Source organism: Gekko japonicus, unplaced genomic scaffold (assembly GCF_001447785.1).
Source record: "Gekko japonicus isolate JY-2015 unplaced genomic scaffold, Gekko_japonicus_V1.1 scaffold207, whole genome shotgun sequence".
NCBI lineage: Eukaryota > Metazoa > Chordata > Lepidosauria > Squamata > Gekkonidae > Gekko > Gekko japonicus.
In genome coordinates, this window is record NW_015175363.1 from 810,717 (window position 1) to 824,187 (window position 13,471).

The window sequence follows — 13,471 nt, forward strand, 5'->3', positions numbered from 1 at the left end:
CAGAGTCTGTGGTATAGTGTAACTGTGTATCAAAAGTGCATGAAAGATGGTGGTAGCCCTCTCCATTCACAAATAGCTATCTTAAGGATGTGATGGGGTATGTCAGGATATGACCATTGGCTGATTATGTGATTAGCCCACAGTCGTGCATAGATCAGGCTATTGCTTCCTCTGTTTCCTTTTGTTCCAGGCAGTAGACTTCAACCAGGCCATTCAGATTTGCAGAGACCTGCTGCTTGATAACATGTTTTCAGCATAGGGCTGCCAAATGGGCCCGGGGGGCGGGGAATCCCCCGCTTCCGAGGCCCAATTTCTGCTGCGGCGGAATTGGGCCCCGGGGGGGACCCCGCCCCCGAAGCTGCGTCACCAGACGCCCCCAACATCAGGAACGTCGTGCGTCACTTCCGGTGACGTTGCGGCAGCGCGCGCACGCATACACGAGGAGCTCCCGGACGCCGGCTCGGCCCCCCCACTCCAAGGGGTAAGTTGAGTTGGCAACCCTATTTCAGCACATGTACTCACAGAACCCTTTGGAGAAGGAAGGAGCATATGCAAATAGGAAATTGCCAAATAATGGAGAATTTCCAAATATGTCAGAAAAAAGTGAGGAACTTCATGAGAAAAAAAATGTGAAAGAATCAGTGTTGCCATATCATCCTTTCTTAATGATCCTGACTGCCCATTTATAAGTATTTGTGGTTTGCACTATAGTACAGTGCAGATTGGTTTCTTTCACTTTAGTTTTTAGTACATGATAGTGGAAATAAACTGTGTCTTGGTAATAGATAGCAGAAAATATGTAGTAGTTGAATGCTCCTTTCACAAAAACAAGTAATTTTTGAAGAAGTAATTTACTCATTCCATGAGTAATTAAGTTGTAGAATTCACCGCCAGTGGACAATATGATGGCCTTGAGCATAGATAGGTTTAAGAGGGAATTAGACAGGTTTGTGGAAGATAGGTCTATCAATGGCTATTAGGCACAGTGACTAGAGGGGACCTCCATATTCAGAAGTAGTAAACTTGTGAATTCTAGTTCTAGAAGGCAACATCAGGGAATTGCCTCAGCCTTTACATCCAGTTTGTTGACACTCTATGGCAACTGTTTTACTACTATGTGTAACAGGATGCTCGACTAAATGGGCCACTGGTCTGATTCAGCAGGGTTCTTCTGATGTTATCATGGGAGGTAACACTTTCCAGATCAGTTCTGCCTTCTGACCAGGAAAGCAGAGAGCCTCAGAGCAGTAGATAAGACTTACTATTTATAACATTCATTTCATTGTGTTATTTTCCCCCCTTTTATTCTTCTCTACAAGAATAGCAGGGGTTGTAGGCACACCAGAGAACTGGGTAGTTCTCCCCTTTCCCAAGAACAAGTAGACTGCTAAACTGAAAAGTGCATTCTGCCACCACCACCACCACCCCACATCACTCAGATGGGAGCATAAGCAGTCTAGAAAATAAACACTGAGGAGCATTAGAATGGCTTTGGTACACAGGGTGGGATGGTAAGTAGATTAGGAACCTGTCTGCTTTGGAACATCACAGAAATGGCTTCTATGTATAGAGAAGTCTCTTGGTTTTTGCCCTTCAGTGTGCATGATAATGTCATTGCTATTGTTCATTTGTGCCTAAAACATATGTTGAATTCTTTTTTAAAAGTTATTTAAATTGTGCAGGGATAAACATGTTAGTTCTCTTACAAGCCTTCTGGTTTCATGTACTGCACAGAAGCATAAAAACAACTTAATAGCTAGGGTGAAAGTGTACTAAAGCAGATTCCTAGTGTGGTTGGAGGAATGTGTCAGCTGAGCTAACTAAATAATGCTAGATGTGGCCTGAGATCTCTGGAATATTACCATTAAAATTCAGGTAGTTGTACTTCTTAAAGATGTTAATGTAAGCTCCCTGACATTTCCAACCTGCACCTAGAGCTTCTAATGAGCAAATAAGGTCACTTGAATGAGTCACTGGAGTGTGATTGCCCAAGGCAAAGATGTTTCTTTGTAGCTACTTGGTTAGCTCCCTGCTTTGAAGTACAGTTATGTAACTGTCCCTGGTTATTAGAATTCAAGCTTTTATATAAAATGAAGACAAAGAATTTAATTTAGGATCAGCGAAATGCCAAGTTTCATCAAAGTGCTTCATATGTTAAGGTTAATATCAGTGAATGAGAATGTTGCTACTTAATATTGAAATTCACTTCTTAAAAAAGATTTTCGAATGAAATACAGATTTTTAGCAATGTGAGTCCATCTGATTGTAAGTTAGCATGATATTTTCTTCCCTTTTCCCTGGCCCTTTGTAGACACACATACAGAATACACCTGTTAGAATCTTCTGGAAAGCTCTCACCGCTTTCCTCAAAAAAGGCTTTTTGCTCAATCCACATGGCCCTGTCCCCTGCAGGCCACATGAAACCAGGTGGGCATTGGAGGAATGCCTGGCACAGCTACCTGACTGAGCCAGCAGTATGAAATGTTTGCATTGCCGTAGAGCATAGAAAGGAAATGTGGTTACGTTTTATTTACTTTATAATGGAATTCGGTAGAGGAGGTCCCCAGGTGCAATAATTTTGAACTCGTAAGACAAATGTGGAACCACCACTGCCAGAAGGTGTAAGATGTTAGAACTTGCCCTGTCTCGTAGTCCATTGTCAGCAATCACCCTCCATTTAGGTTGCTTTTCATACTTCCAAAAGCATAACAAAGTCACAATATGCCCAAATTCTGTTCCACATTTTGCACAGCTAAAGGGTTTTTTTTCTTTCCCTTTGCCTTTTTCATAAAGATATTCTGTTTGTTTAACTGAAAAAACCCTTTTGTTTCATTTTGCCCTTTTAGTTTCTTTAGCCTTTCTCATGACCTCAATATTCTCAGAATCAGTCTGGAATACCACTGAAAAAGAAACTGAGGCATCAGTACAATCACTGAAGCCGACTCAAAGTCTGTCATCCTAAACAGAGTTGCACCCTTTGAAGTCCATTGAAGTCAATGAGTTTAGAAGGGTGTAACTCTACACAAGATTGCATTGTCACATCCTTATATATTACTACTTTACTAGAACACAGTTGTCGTTCTGCAGTTAGGTACCTCACTAGCTCCAGTCCCTGGTCTGTTTGAACGGCCCTTGGATATTCCCATACCATGTTATGCAGGTTATTGGAAACAGCTAGGCTTAAGAAACTGTGCTTCTAAAACAATCACTGTAGCTTGCTATTAAAATATTTTCCTAGAAGTCTGTTTTATCTGTGATAGACAAGGGCAGACTAACTACATTTTTTATACGCTGATGGATGTCAACATAAATGAAACTGGAGAGTATGGAAACTAATAGTTCCTCTATGAATACTTGATAAATGTGTGCTTGCAGCGTTTCTCAGCAGTTGAGCATAAATTTTCATCAGCTCTTCCTAAACAAAACCTCTTAATTATGCCATATAATATTCTTCATAAATAACAATTACAATTTCTGCTATGTGAGAAGTTGATTACAAAATACTAATTTTGTGTTTCTATATTATCTATATATACCTAATGATGGTGTATGTATCATTAAGTCTGCATAAGATAAAATGAAGACTTTGACTTTAAGAATTTGTTGGAAAAATTATTAAAAAGCTCAGTATATAAAACATGGTAAATATGGTGGATAATAATCAGATTTCCATTTCAAGCTATATTATGCAAATATTATTGGTTCATGTTTTGCTTTCTTTACATGTGAATGGATATCTCCTTCTATATTTGCCGGGACAAAGTAGTAATTTAACTTATGGTGGGCCAGTGCCCTAGACAGCCATGTGCAGGGTTGAAAAATACCTGGAGAATTTGGGGGTGGATCCAGGAGAGGGTGGGGTTTGTGGAGGCATGGGGCCTTAGCATGATACAATGCCATAAAGTCCACCCTTCAAAGCAGCCATTTTCTCTGTCAGCTGGAGATCAGTTGTAAAAGTGGGAGATCTCCAGGCCCCACCTGGAGGCTGGCAACCCTAGGCATGCATGGCTAGGAACAAACATAACCAGGTTCTAGAAATTCTGCCAGACCCTGAAGGCTGACTAGGCTCAGACCTTTCAACGGCACTGGGAATTGGTATCAGTTCTTCAACTGTCTTTTCCTGTTCTGCGGCCAGTTTTCAAGGGAAAGCCTTGGGGGAGCTAATACCCATCATTTGTACCACTGAGCTGAGTAACCTGTGCAGCTCTGACCTCTGGGGCCACTCTGCTTGGCTTGTTCCAGGGCCATTTTCACTTCCCAGTCCAATCCAGTACACTTGACTTGGAATAGAAGATATTACAGTAATTGAATTATACAGGCAATAGAAATGCTTTGCATTAATTTCAAGATTTAATGGACATTCAGAAAAGAAGAAGAGAAGAGATTGGATTTATATCCCGCCCTTCACTACCCAACGGTGTCTCAGAGCAGCTTACAAACTCCTTTCCCTTCCCCTCCCCACAACAGACACCCTGTGAGATAGGTGGAGCTGAGAGAACTCTGACAGAGACTACTCTTTTTCAAGAACAGCTGTGCCAGAGTTATGGCTTGCCCAAGGTCATCCAGCCAGGTGCAAGTGGAGGAGTGGGGGAATCAAACCCGGTTCTCCCAGATTAGAGTCCGTGCACTTAACCACTACACCAAACTGGCTCATAAAAAGAAATGTACTCATGAATGCACTGATTTGAAAACTCAATCTTTGGAGCAAATGTTCTTACAGTTCCTATGTACATCTGTTTTTAAAAGTTAATATTTTATAATAAAATTGCCCTAAGTAAATATTCAGATGTGCTTGATAAAGCAAACCTCACATGACTTGACTCAGCTTTTCTCATTTCAGGATATCTGGTGCTCAAGCAGCTCTTAAAATTAGGACTAAGAGTCCTTTTTTGTTTTGTTGTAGATTAAGGTGGGTAGCCATGTTAGTCTGTCTGTAGCAGCAGAACAGAGGAAAAGCCCAGCAGCACTTAAAGACTAACAAACTTTGTGGCAAGGTATGAGCTTTCATGAGTCTGAAGAAGTGAGCAGTGACTCCCGAAAGCTCACACCCTTCCACAAATTTTGTTAATCTTTAAGGTGCTACTGGACCCTTGTTCTTTTCTATTGTTTTGTTGTGTTATTTTTTTTCTCCGTGGGTTCTTTTTTAACTAGGAGATTAAAGACAAAATATTTAGAAGTCTAGCAAATCTATACAGTCTGAATATACCTGTTGCCAGTTGTTAGCTTGTAGACTGTACTAGCTTGTAGACTACTAACTGAGAAGACTGAATAAATATTTGTATCAGTCACTGTAAGATAATTGTGGCTATAGCATAGCATCATCCACTACAAAGACGCACAGTGGAATGGGATCAGGAGCAGGCAGCACTCTAGCTGAATCTCCTCACAGGCTCCTCAGTTGCCTTCTATCTCTTCATCTCCCCATCTTCCCTCCACACTACTGAGAGCTACTTAGAAGACAGACTGAGTTATATGCATCCTTGTGGCTCTTTCCAAACCTTGAGAGACCCGTTGTCACTCATTGTCAATGACACCCAATTCTCCAATAAAAATATTTTAGTTTGTTGATGACCCCATGTGGTAGTCAGTGCCCCATCTCATCACTTTCACAGTGATGCTACTAGACAAGTGACTTTTGTATGGAAGATATAATGTGATAAGTGGCTGTCAGCAACAGATTTCACTGTTGCATTTTTTTATACTTTCAAAAGCCAATGAAAAGTGAATGTATGAAAAGTAGGGTTTTTTCCCCTTAGAACCTCTGTTTGAAAAACTTCCATTTACCATGTTCACATGTAATGTTGCTACAATAAGTGAAAAAAATATGAAGTAGGGCAGAAAAAAATAATTTATATCTTAAGACCATTGTTAGAATTATTTGCATGTCCTTGGTTAGGAAAAATATGATCTTTTTTACTTTTTTTTCTCCTTAAAATTAACAAAGCTGTAAACATTTCATTTGCTGGAAAATAAATTTAAAGCAATCACTAAAGCTGTCAAAGCTTTCAGCAACAATGATAAATTATTAAATTTAACATATCCTGTACATCACAGAAGCTAAGCAAGAAATGCCAGAGGGAGACATTACCCCCACATTCATAAACTACAGTGACATAGTAGAAGCATTTGCTAGTGCTGTGTTTAAAAAGGCACCAGAGAGCGCAACTGAAGTTGTTCTTTATGGGTCTCTGTGAAGTTTCTGACAATAAAACAAAGGTTTGTGTGGACATATTTATAAAATAGAGTGCTATGTTTGTGGGACTGTGCAGTCTTCCTGCTTTTTTCAGCCTTTGGAGGCTGTCGTTATATCAAGGACAATATAGCTTACATTTAAAATTGTTAAGGAGAGTTAACAATAGCCTAAAACAATATATAGTATATCTGTATACAGTACAGCATTATTTAGTATTGCTACTGGTTCATTGTGAAATGAGCTTTCGTATGCCAGGGCCTACTTCATAGTATATCTAAACTGACTGTGTCTTGTGTATGTGTTCTATATATATAGTGGGGGGGATAAGATAATGAGGTTGCAATGACCTCACACTCTTCCCTCCCTCACAGCAGGATTCTTCCTTCGTTATTTTCTTCCTTCTTGGCTGAGCATCCCCTTTATCTGTTTTCTTTGTTTCTGAAGGTTTATGGTAGTCCCACCTTGTCACTTTATTGTATTTTGATTCTGGCTCAGCCCAGGAACTTTAGGGAAGAGACAAGATCACCTCTTAAACTTGTGAAAATGGCACACAAGAGGCTTTTTTAAAGTTAAAAATAAAATATCTTATTCAATGTAGAGGGGGAAAGGTCAGGTGAAATCAGTGGTAAAATCGAAGTGAATCAAATATAACTCTGAAACTTGGTATAATCACAAACTCCTGTTCATATGTTTCCAGCATGTAAGAGTTTAAAGCTTTCATGTCATGTCTCCACACCTGGGAGGCCCTCACCGGTCGCCATTGGTAGGGGATTCCCTATTCCTTCCCAGGAGGTTGCCTGAGGTCTCAGAATGGCTGAGGGAGGAAGGTTACTTCACCATTCCCCCCACTCCTGCTGGCTGGTTCCCTTTTCTCTCTCTCTCCTAGCTGGGCCACCAGCCTTCTCCAACCCAACTGTCAGGTCTGTCTCCTTTTATATCCCTGCCCCTTCCTTCCCCCTCCCCTGCTCCTTCCCTCGTTCCTCCCCTGTCTGGCTCCACCCCCAAATATAAGGCCTGACATTTGTTTTGGGTCAAGGTGGGGCCAACTCACATTCTTAACATCAGCCAGCGCAGCAGTCAGGCCATGCTGCCCTGCTCTGCAGCAGGGCAGGGTCGGCTCAGCGTTTAGGCCCATCTCACCATGCTGTCTGTGGCCCACCAATTCTCTTCCGGCCTGCTTGGGCAGGGAGATGCATCCAACCCTAATGCTACCTGGTGCTCAATCTCCTCAGGGTTGGGGTCTCGCTTAGCCAGACCTGCCACCAGGACCTCCCTGTTGGTTGGCTTGGCAGGGCGGGGAGAGATGAGCTCATTGCCACCACTTTCTTCTGCTCCAGCTGCTTCCATCATGCCAGAGCAAAAGAGCTGATGATTTGGAGGGTTGGGGGATGTGGCAAGCTGGGGTAGTGGAGGGTCAGGGGGTCCGGGGTCCACAGGGCAAAGTCCAGGCACAGGCATGCTGGGACAAGCTTTATACAAAGTCTTAGAATCTTTGAGATGAGAGGCTTTCAGTGTTTTCTAAACACTCCAGTATACTTTCTTGAGTTTATCTGACTCTTCAGGTTTCAGAAGGCAGGGATACACTAACAAGTACCCAAATTCCTTCTCTAAACACACCAGGGATCACTCCAGTCTTTAGAGCTATCTCCCTTATCAACTGGGCAGGGAATTTCTTCTCTCTAACTGGAAGATCAATCCTTTTTCCTGACCCGAATGGAGGTCTTCAACAATCCCCCCACCCCTCTTCAGCAGTAAGTTCCCAACTCTTTCTTCTCAACTGATGCTATTGTTAGCCGAATTGCTTTATCTACAGCAGTTGGCAAATTTTAATCTGGGTGCTTGCCAGCTATACCAAGGTCCAAATCCCGCCCAGGGGTTACCAGTAGAAGGAGTCAAGGCTGGTGTTGTTCAAAATATCTGTCTTTTACATAAGAATATGAATCACATACAAACAATACTGATACACGCACACATTCAATCAAGTCCCTTAGAAATACAAAGAGTCACTTTTGCATTAGCAGGTGGGGTGATGGAGAGCAATACTTATCTGTCCTGAAGCTTGTCAGTTCCAATGAAGAATGGATGGGGAGAAAAGAATTCTAGGGGAATTTAACACACAGCTAGAACCAGCCAGCTTGTGTGGGTCTCTTGGCTGCAGACCAAGAGATCAAGTGGAGGCAAGGATTTGGGTATAGGAAGCTGGACAAAAGGGGAATGAAAGCAGACAGGGGGTGTTGGGGGGGGTGCGGCTAGCTAGGGCCAAGCGAATGGTTCTTGTCTTTTATAGGAGGATCTTTGGGTGGGTGGCACCTATGCCAACCTGTGGACCCACCTACCTGTTAGTCCATCCCAAAACAGATCCTATTGGTTGCGTGCAGTGAGGGGTGGCAACCTAGAAGGGTTGGGCAATATTGTAACTTAAGATCTAACTCAAAGTAGGGCATCTGGGCAAGTGTGAAACTTGGCGTCAAGGAACCTCCTTGATGTGCAGATGAAGTTTGGCCATTCCCAGGTCATCAAAGGTCCCTCTAGCAGGAAATGCCATTCAGAAATAAAGCAGAGATGCCGAATACGTGACAGCAGACAGTTCAACAATGGGGGCTGTTTCTCCTTAGGTTGTCCTTTTGCTGACAATATGGAGATATGTGCTTTCCTTCACCAGACTGGCAGTGTAGCTGAAAACCTATTCACGTGTAAGGCTTTGTGCAGGCACCTTCTCTGTGTAATGTCACAACAGGTGATTTGTACAGCTTTCTTTGAGCCTATGGGTGTGTGTGCACAGTCCATGTAGTGTTTGGCAGCAAATATAAATCAAATATCAGTTTCTTTCCTTAACACTATCCAATCAAATCCCTTTGAACAGCCTGTCACTCAAGGCCCTCTAGTTCTGTGAGGCATTAACCCTTCACAGTCCTTCACATGTTTACACAGCACTTATGAGCTTTGAAAGTGCAGTCCGTCACAAAGGTGAACACTAAAGGTAACAGGAATGCAAAGAGCATGTCTCAGTCTGTCAGAGACCCGAGTCTGACCCCTCCTTGGTTATTGCTCCTGGTCCATTGTGTGGAACCCCTGATCAATTCCCCAGACCTATGGGTCCTCGAGATTGGATGCATACAAGAAAACCAGCCCTTTAAAAATATATAAAGGTTTATTAAATGGTTAAAAGAATTCACTATGCTGTACATTCCTTGGACAGCACAGGTGACAAACAAGCAAGTATTGGAGCACATAAAACCAGACATGCCATTGGAAGGCAAAATCACAAAACTGTGACTGACTTATTTTGGCCATGTCATGCAGAAGAACTCACTAGAAAAAGCACTTATGCTTGATTGGTTAGCGGCAAGAGGAAACCGGGCTGCCAAAGAACATGGTGGCTAGGCACCATAAAAGGCAACACCAGCCTGAGCATGGAACAACTCAAAGAAACAGGACAAGTTTGTGGAGAGAGCTGGCCCATAGAATCACCAAGAGTTGAACACGACCGAATGGCTAACAACAATGCTGTACAATCTCAACAGTTCAGTAACAAGAAAACAAAGAAGCTAACTTTTCTATCTAATACACTGTATAATTGAGTATTAGACAGCAAATCTTGCAGCATAAAATCCATGCAGTAGCATAAAAGCATTCTATATGTTGCAGTCCATCGCAATGAAGCATAACATATCAAAGCATACTGGCATGGCACTAGCTTAACATCTCTGGCCTACACCCTTATTATAGGCTTTTACTCTCTGGAATCAGGTGGTCTCTTGGGTCCAATGATGGCTCTTCTTTGATAGAACTTTCCAGAGGATATTGGCAACTGCTCCTAATTTCCCCTTTGCATTTGGTTATACAACTGAGCACAGGTTTCCATGATTAACCAATTACGACATTCTTGAGTCCAGCCTTGAAAGAGATAAGGATGGTAGCTGCAGGAATATTGAAATTAGGAACACCTGTGAGCCAGACTAGGCCTTCTAATGTTCATGTTAACCCGTGAGGGGAAATTCGGGTGCTTTGCCTCACACAGTCCCTTGGCTATAAAAGATGAATACATTATATAAACATATCTGTGTTTGCCAGACCATCAAAGCATGAATACTAACAATTGCTGGAAACATATTTTGTTTTGAAGTAAGAGACCAACCAAAATCCTTATCCAAATCCTAATAGAGTTAAGCAGCAAAGTCCAACATGGTTTATTTTCCATGTACTGTTGCTATCTGAGTTCTCAGGTATCTAAAAATAGATGATTTTAGGCAAAGTTCCAAATCTCACCTATTTTAGTGCCCTCTTGTTTCTCCTTGTTAAAAGTACAGGAGAAGGACAACCTTCATATAAAAAGTATATATGTATGTGTTTTGGTCTATGAGGCACTGAAGTTTTGGAAGGCCAGGTGTGCTCATATTGGGATGACGATATGGGCTTCAAAGCACAGAATTCACTCTCCAAAGCAGCACCAAGGGAAATAGGCAGGACTGATAGTCAACAATGGACATCATATAAAAGCAAGAGAACTTATATTCAAAGTAAAGATAGATCAAAAAGAGAACAGGCAATGCTTCTTCAGGAAATATGTGAACTACATAATTGAACAACATCTACATCATTTTTTGTTATTCTTTGTGACTGATACTACCTAGATTTAGATTAATCTACCTAGCTAGTTCTGTAAATAGGACATGAATAGTATCAAATAGGTAAAAATGTAGTCTGCAGTGATACGATTCACCACAATTCAGTATTCTTATGTTAAATCTCTTCCTTGTTTGCAAGAAACTGCCTGAAAATATATTTTTAATCTCAAACTATCAGCAATAAATGAACAAATAATTTTTATTTTAATTGCATCACAAACATGACTTTATAATACAAGATACAACATTGACAGGCTGGAAAACGGAGCTAAAACAAAAAAAAATGAATTTAAATGGGGATAAATATATAAATTTCTGCATTTAGGTATGAAAAATCAATAGGATGGGGGAGACTTGTCTTGGCAGTAGTATGTGCAAAGTGGATCTAAGGGTCTTAGTAGACTATATACTGAACATAAGTCAGCAGTGTGATGCAGTAGCTAAAAAGACAAATGCGATTTGGGGCTGTATCAACAGAAGTATAGTGTCCAGATCATGCAAAGGGATAGTATCACTTTACTCTGCTCTGGTTAGACCTCACCTAGATTATTTTGTTCAGTTTTGAGCACCACAATTTAAGAAGGTTGGAATGTGTCCAGAGGAGGGCAACAAAAATGGCAAGGGGTCTGGAACCAAGTCCTACAAGGAAAGGTTGAAGGAGCTCAGTATGTATAGCCTGGAGAGAAGATGACTGAGAGGTGATACAATAACCATCTTTAAATACTTGAAGGACTGTCATATAGAGGATGGTGCGGAGTTGTTTTCTATTGCCCCAGAAGGTCAGACCAGAACCAATGGGTTGAAATTAAATCAAAAGAGTTTTCAGCTAAACATTAGGAAGAACTTCCTGAAGCAACGGTTCCTCAGTGGAACAGACTTCCTTGAGAGGTGACGGGCTCTCCTTCTTTGGAGGTTTTTAAACAGATGCTAGATGGCCATCTCACAGCAATGCTGATTCTGTGAACGTAGGTAGATCGTAAGAGGGAGGAAGGGTTGCATCAGTGCTTAGTTCTTGTGGCCCTTTCTTACATTCCCAGGGAAATGCTGATTGCTACCTTGGGGTCAGGAAGCAATTTTTCTCCAGGCCAGTTTGGCCAAGGATCTTGGAGGTGTTTTGTCATCTTCTGGGCATAGAACAGAGGTCATTGGGGGTATGGATGGAGGTATTTGTGAACCTCCTGCATTGTGCAGAGGGTTGCACTAGATGGCCCTGGAGGTCCATTCCAGTGCTGCGATTCTATGCTTCTTTGATTCCTCTGTGAAATACCAGAATTAATTGATACATGTTATTTTTTCATCCCAATAAGAATAATGTGGAACCATGCAGAAATTAGGTTTTATAAATGGCTATACTTCTGGGTTAGCTTTAAAAAAAATGTCAGACTTCTTGGCAGTTTGATGCATAAATAAAAGGAGTGTCATCTTTTCAATGAAACTCATGAACTTGAGCTGAGAGAGTTGTGCAGAAGATATAAATGATGGCAATTGTGTTAGCTTTGCAAGCCTCGGCCTTGATCAAAAGGCTGAACAAACAACAAAGCCTTAGAGCACTTTGAAACATTGAAAGAACAAGCATGATTTCATTCTGTTCTAATCCTATTAGTAGAGGCCTCTATCAGAAAAAAATTCCTAGCTCAAAATTAAGTTTCTGGAATACTTTTCAGAGCATGCTTCTTTATACTTTGTGTTATAAACTTTATTTTATTGGTTGTTTATATATGTTGGAAAAGATTTTTGATAGTAAAGTCAGCTCCTCTCTTTGCTTAAAGAATTATTTACTGACTTCTAAGTTTGCTAGGATGTCTTTGCAAAATTTGGACATTACCACTGGCTTTTATATAACCAAATGGAGAACATAAATGTGATTTCCCAAGCATTAATATTTATTTAATATTTTATCACAGAGCAATTCACTTGCCCTACACAATTGTGAAAGCATTTTTGATTGGCAGATACATTATAACACTTCCAGTGAATAATTAATGTCATGAGATTTTGTTCTTTCTTGGATGCAGAAAGCATGCCAGAACAGATATGTTAAAAGTTTTAGTATTCAAATACTACTATGAATCCACGTGTTAAAGCATATTTGTTTCTGTGTCTGCCTCCTATGGGTGTACAGTCGGTACCCATGTTCCTTATAGGTACAAACTAGGTGGTATAGGAAGATTTGTGCCATCCAGCCAAATGGAGCAGGCACTGCCAGGCAATTTAAGCTGCTTTTGCCTTCCTTATTCCAGCCACTCCTTTTTTTGCCAGCATCTTTCCTGCTAAGCAGAAGTGGATTTTATTCACTAGTCCTGGTTGCCATTACCACAACGAATCTTTGTTGCCTATTCTGCAGCATCAGCTTGATGAGAACACACTGATGATCTAGTTAGTACTGTCTTCCTGTTCTTTTAAATTACAAGGGCAGTTCTAGTGGGAAGAAGAGGGCATGGAGCAATTAGTAATTATCCCAAGGAATCAATGGGAGGAGAAAGAAAGACACCTGACATGACGCCGATCTCTTTTGTTTGATTGGGGTGAGGGGAGTTCATGGTGAGCTGTCTGTTGGGCAGTGAATGTCTCCTTGATACCTAGGCTCACTGGCAGGAGCCTGATTGTACTTCTGCATCCTTAAAGTGCCAGTCAGTAAGGGCAAGGAAGC

The 13,471-nt window shown here is 41.3% G+C and overlaps 1 protein-coding gene across 3 annotated transcripts in view; it reads left to right on the forward strand.

Annotated features, from left to right (window-relative positions):
* Window positions 1–13,471, forward strand: part of GBE1 (glucan (1,4-alpha-), branching enzyme 1) — a 249,753-nt gene that overhangs the window by 226,241 nt on the left and 10,041 nt on the right. The gene's annotated exons all lie outside the window — the stretch shown is intronic.